Source organism: Zea mays, chromosome 5 (assembly GCF_902167145.1).
Source record: "Zea mays cultivar B73 chromosome 5, Zm-B73-REFERENCE-NAM-5.0, whole genome shotgun sequence".
NCBI classification, from domain to species: domain Eukaryota; kingdom Viridiplantae; phylum Streptophyta; class Magnoliopsida; order Poales; family Poaceae; genus Zea; species Zea mays.
Genome location: NC_050100.1, coordinates 153,064,615 through 153,071,300, shown reverse-complemented (window position 1 = coordinate 153,071,300; position 6,686 = coordinate 153,064,615). Strand labels below are relative to the sequence as shown.

Here is a 6,686-nt window from a genome sequence, read left to right as displayed (position 1 = left end):
AAGCATTAGAGGATAAACTTGATGTATTTGATATTTCAGGAATGATCTTGTTGGCGTACTTGTGCTTTTCTATGTCTTGCTAAACTTGGAGAAAATTGTTAAGCCATCACCATAAATGAATTTGCATGTGTTACCTATGGAATCTCAATGATGATTTTGGTTAGGGCATCACATCTTCACCATCTTCTCGCTCCCAAGTCCTAAGCCAAAACATTGACTATAATTTAATTTGAGCATAGGGACTCCTTTTTAACTTATTTTTTTAGTCTTTTGGCTAAGATCAAGTGTAATATTTGTTTTACCAGTTCAATATCTGGTATATGAACATATGTTCACTTTGACATTAAATACATTTATTATGGGTATTTTTATGTGTAGGGTCCATTAATACTCTCAAATGTGGCTTAGTCACCCAATCAATATCTTCAAATATAGTTGAGTACTGTCGCAACACACATGTATTAGACTAGTATATAATAATGACATTGTTTGACATACGACACTTTTATTAGCAAACAATATATATTGTGTAGCTTATTAAATGAAAGAAATAATATATATATATATATATATATTGTATATTAGGAGCCCTGGGCTTCCAATAACTAAAGGAAGCCCAGGCCAGACAGTGCAATTCGGTCGAGCCGGACCACATCCGAACGTCTATAAAACAGGACCCGGAGTGCTAGGGTTTAGTTTTTCACGCCCCATCTCGATTCATTAGCGACAGCGGTTGCCCGATAGCGCGCGCGGCGGTGAACCCCGGCCAGTGACTGCGGTGGCCGTGGCTCCCCGACCTCGACATGCGGTGGCGGCGGTTCCCAGGCCGGCAATGGCGGCCCCTGATCCAGAGGGCGAGCGGCGGCAGCACCCTTGTGCGGCGGCGGCGGTTCCCAGGCCGGTGGCCGCAACTCCATTTCCTCGATGCGCGGTGGCGGAGGTTCCTCGATCCGCAGCGGGGCCCTTGTGCGGGCAAGCGGCGGCGTCCCCGAAGCCCCGAGGAGGCGACACTTCCAAGGCCGGCGAGCAAGCGATGCCCTTCGACGTGCGAGTAGCGACGGCGACGCATGAGGCCGATGTTCGAGCGAGCGACGTCACGGAAGGCGCGAGATGTGCTTAGCGATGATCACACGTGACATCCTCCGATCCGGCGCAGTTTTCTTTCCGATTATTGTGTTTTATGCCTACCACATGTACTATTTATGCTAAAACTGTACGATTTTATGCTTGAACACGGAGTTCATATATCAGTTTACTGCATGCACATTGGAAAGGCAATTCCTTAATTTATGCTGTTCGTAATTTGCGCGCATGCAATGGAAACTCCCACGATTTTGCCATAATTTTTGGATCTGTATAAAAATAGAAACTGCATGTATGCGGCTGCCATGTTTTTTGGATCTGTCATAAAAATAGGATCGTAATAACAACCTACTAGAGCTATCAACCTCTCATTGACTCGGTATTTACGCTTATAATTGAGGGATTTTATGCTCAAAACTTAAGGTTTTTACGCTCCACCCGGATATGCGTCCACCAGTGAACAACATGCCAGATTTTTTACGTAGTGTAAGGAATTGCATAAATACCTACATCGTGTAGTATAATTTGTTTCAATATACATCATAAACTAGTTCTAATGTGTTTAACTGCATGACTGTTAGAGGGATTCTATATTTATGAAGGAAATAAAACATTAAATGCGATTTTTTGTTTCTATGCATGCAATTCATTTCCTTTCATTGCATATTCTTTTCATCATAAATTCGTGTGCATGCAGCTGGTAACAGATTTTTACACAGTATACCCAATTGCATAATTATCTACACAGTGTAGCATATTTAGTATCACTATATATCATAAAATAATAATTACGAGTCTAGCTGCATGGTTGTTGCAGCGATCCTAAATTTATGGAGGAAATAAAGCATTTAAAATAGAAACTGTCACACATATCTTTCCTAAATTTACGCGCATGCAAGAGAACGTGTTTGACTCATGCATGCATTTTGCCATAATTTTTGGATCTGTATAACCGCATGCATGCGGCTACCATGTTTTTCGGATCTGCCATAAAAATAGGATCGTAATAACAACCTACTAGAGCTATCAATCTCTCACATTGGCTCGGTATATATGCTTATAATTGAGGGATTTTTTTCTCAAAACTTAAGGTTATTACGCTCCAACCCGGAGATGCGTCCACTAGTGAACAACATACCAGATTTTTTACGCAGTGTAACGAATTGCATAAATACCTACACCATGTAGTATAATTTGTATCAGTATATATCATAAACTAGATTTAATGTGTTTAGCTGCATGACTGTTGGAGGGATCATATATTTATGAAGGAAATAAAACATTAAATATGATTTTTTGTTTTTATGCATGTAATTCATTTCCTTTCATTGCACATTATTTTTCATCATAAATTCGTGTGCATGCAGCTGGTAACATATTTTTACGCAGTATATCGAATTGCATAATTATTTACACAGTGTAGCATATTTAGTCTCAATATATATGACAAAATGGTCCTTACGCGTCTAGCTGCATGGCTGTTGCAGCGATCCTAAATTTATGGAGAAAATAAATGATTTTAAAATAGAAACCGCCGCACAAATCTTTCCTAAATTTATGCACATGCATTGGATCGTGTTTGACTCATGCATGCATTCCTTTTTCTGCGCTAACAAACGTGGGGCAGGTGGCGCACCCGACAGCCTGGTTGGGCGCGCTAGGTTGAACTAGTTTACATGGGTGGTTGGCCTGGGCTTCCATTAACTATTGGAAGCCCAGGGCTCCTGTTATACCTGCCATATATATATATATATATACTATATGTATTTAGAGCCCTGGGCTCTATTTAGCTAGAGGAAGCCCCAGCCAAATATGAACGCACGTGCATTCACAGCCGACCAACTTTTCAATTTCCATATCAATACTGACGTGCTCCCGCGATTAGCTCCTTTGCTCCCGGCTCAGTTTCCATAACCGCAAAACCCCAACCCCGCCACGACTCCGGGAATCTCCGCCGACTCTTCCATCCCCGACAACTCCGCTCCCCTCTCCGACGACTCTTCCAGCCCCTCGCCGCTCGTTGTCGATCCAGTCGCAAACGACATTTGAGAGGCACGTCCTCGGTGTCCCCAATCCACGCTCCAATATTGCCGCCGCTGCGTCAGGAGACCAGAGTCCAGACCGGAGAAAACCCTACTTTCTTCGCCGACGCGTCTGCTTCCTCGCTCTCCGCCGACCCGACTGCTTCCACGTTCTCCGCCATCTTCCACATTTGCCGCCGTCAACAGGTACCGCTCCAATTGGTAGTCCTTCCCCAACCATTTTCGGTGTGTTCTTCCCAACCCTAGCTCGCGCGCATTTCATTGGATCGACTTCGACCGTCAACAAACGAGTTGTTTTTTGTTCATTCTGCATTGTGTGGATTACGGCTAGGGTGGAAAATATTTATGCAGTTGATTTATTACATTTACGCACATTTACACAGTTGGTTACACACATTTACACAGTTGTTTATGCACATTAGGTTACATGTTTATGTACATCAGTTAAAGTTTTTTTCACAGATTATGTTCAATTGGTAATTGAGTGGTCATCTAGTTGTTTTTGTGACTGCATACATTTATTTATTCCATTATTTTTATAGTTAATACATTTCTGTTGACAGCATGTATTGTTTTATTGAATCATATCCAGTTTTTTATTATTTTAAAATAGACATTATTTATTACACTAGTTCACAGTTAATACAGCTTGTTTATAGCAAGTTTTGTTTTGCTCAAACATATCAGTTTGTATGCAAATTGTGTTTTATGTTTGCAACTGTATGCAATTGTATGCAACATATTCAGATTTTTATGACTGTAGAACAGGACAGAACATATATGCTACTGTGTTTCATGTATGCAACTGTATGCATCTTTATGCAACATATTCAGTTTTTTATGATTGTATATCAGGTCAGAATATGTATGCAACTGTGTTTAGTAAATGAGCAGTCAACTAGTTGTTTTCATAGAGTATGTTTTTTATATAAAATTTCATATATGTTTAGTGCATACATTTATGTATTTCAGATGATTACAACTAATACATTATTGGTTACAGCTAATACATTATTGGTTACAGCAAGGTCTGTTATTCACTTATTATTGAACAGTTCAGTATATGTTTTATCGAATCATATCCAGTTTTTTTATTATTACAAAACAGACATTATTTATTACACTAGGTCACAGACAATACAGCTTGTTTATAGCAAGTTTTGTTTTGCTCAAACATATTCAGATTTTTATGACTGTAGAACAGGACAGAACATATATGCAACTGTGTTTCATGTATGCAACTGTATGCAACTTTATGTAACATATTCAGTTTTTATGATAGTATATCATGTCAGAATATGTATGCAACTGTGTTTAGTAAATGAGCAGTCAACTAGTTGTTTTTCATAGAGTATATTTTTTATATAAAATTTCATATCTGTTTAGTGCATACATTTATGTATTTCAGAGGATTACAGCTAATACATTATTGGTTACAGCAAGAGCTGTTTTTATTGAAACATATTCAGTTTTTCCTAATGATTGAACAGTTCAGTATATGTATGCAAATGTAAATAAAGAACAGTATATTCAGATGTTTTAAGCTTGGTATTTAAAACAACTAGGTTCATTGATTCAATCATACCACACAATAAATACATATGCATATATAACAGTTTAATTTTTACAATATTGTGTATTATGTATGCAGCTTTTAATTTGAAAAAATGAAGCACGTGGACCGTCCTCCAAATAACCCCAAACGTATAACAATTCAGTCAAGCCAGGAGTGTTTCAGTGTTGACATTCCCTCTGCAGAACAGTCTAATCCATGTCCAGAAGATGGAAATCCTCCAAATGTTGACAGTCAAAATTTGACCAATGAAACAGTTCAGATTGATTCTGATGAAGATGACTTCATGCCAGCTCTGAAGAAGCGTAATGTTTCTGAAAGCCACACAAGAGTGTTAAGAAAAGTTGTGACAAAGAGGATTAAACATGAGGAGCTACCCCGACAGGTTAATGTTATGCATACCCAACAAACAATTTCATATTTGTAAGGTTCTGAATATTTTTTTATAATAACAAAATTATTTCATGTTTTATATTGTTTAACATAGGCTTAATGTGAGGTGCAACCCTTAAAATGTCATTGCAAGCATTAACATTTTGAATGAAAGACAACGTGAGGCTATAAGACGTAAAGGTTTCTCTACCATTCTTGATATGACAATAGATGCGCTGTGTAGTAGATCACACCTTCAATGGTTGATGGACAAACTAGACCCCAAGGACATGACAATTCGTCCTGGTCCAGGAAAGGAACTAAAGATCACAAAGGACATTGTTCATCTTATCCTTGGTGTGCCAAATCATGGAGGTGGTAAACCATTGGGGATTGACGAAGCAGTTGCAGCAAGCAACTTGAGGGCTGAGCTTGGTGTGGCCAAAGATGAGTTCAATGTGACATTTCTACAGGATCGTTTAAGGAAAGGCGAGGATGATGACCTTTCAATCAGATGTTTCTTCCTCATTTTATTCAACCGTCTGCTGTTTCCAACTGCTAGCTGGGGCATAACATATCATGAGGTGCTTCTCACAGAAGAAATGCACCGTTTCCATGAGATCGACTGGTGCCAGTTGATTTTTAATGATCTATGTGAAGCTGCGAAGAAGTGGCACAACCGAATCACCACAAATGTCTCCACGACTATATATGGATGCTCCATTGTTGTCCTTGTAAGTATAGTGTTTTTCCGTATGCACATTTATTTCATTTTTGGTTGCTCACTGTGGGTAGTTATGTAACATGTTTTACGATGTTGGTTACGTTTACTTACATAGCTATTGAACATTGTAATTCTTTTATGTAGTTGTATTACTTGGATCACCTGCATACAACCGCTGCCCCCCAAAATAAGACTGGCACACCTCGCATTAAATTCTTTGATAAGAATAGCATAAAAGCTTTGACCAAAGCTGACAAGAGGAAGGTACGCCATGGGGCTGAACCTTTCGGACATTGTGAAGTAAGTTATTCATATTTTCACAGTTGGTTATGCACATTTACACAGTTGGTTACTCACAGTCACTTCAATTTTATTTCTAGTTCCGAAGCTCGACCGAGACATGCTATGCAGTTGGACCTAAGATCGATCGCCAATCCGAGGCAAGTTTATGATGTATTATATACATTGTTTATGAATATTTATGGAACAAATAGAATAGGAAGGTGGACAGGATTCTTATTAATTTTTGCTGAACAACCAGCCGAAGTGCAGGACCAATATTTTTGATGCACCGCGCCCTGCCCCCACGCCTCGGCCAACTTTTAACATCAAACTTCCATCTATCAAATAGATGATGTCAAGTAAGATCAACGATCTCCCACATCGTCATCGATCTAATTTCACAGACATTCTTGCTGCATATGACTTGGAGGTTGACAAGTCATGCATAGCCATAAAAGACAACATTGACAAAATTATTGAGAAGCAATACGACATAGCAGACAAGTTTATAGAATTGATAGACGAGGTACTACGTGCCGAGTCTGATAATTTAGAAAACGAGACTGATGAGCCACAGCATCCGGGGAATTCGGCTGATTCAGCAGGTCAG

The 6,686-nt window shown here is 39.2% G+C and overlaps 1 pseudogene; it reads left to right on the top strand.

Annotated features, from left to right (window-relative positions):
- The first annotated feature begins 254 nt into the window (after positions 1–254).
- On the top strand, positions 255–417 carry LOC111589491 (uncharacterized; annotated as a pseudogene).
- The last annotated feature ends 6,269 nt before the right edge of the window (positions 418–6,686 follow it).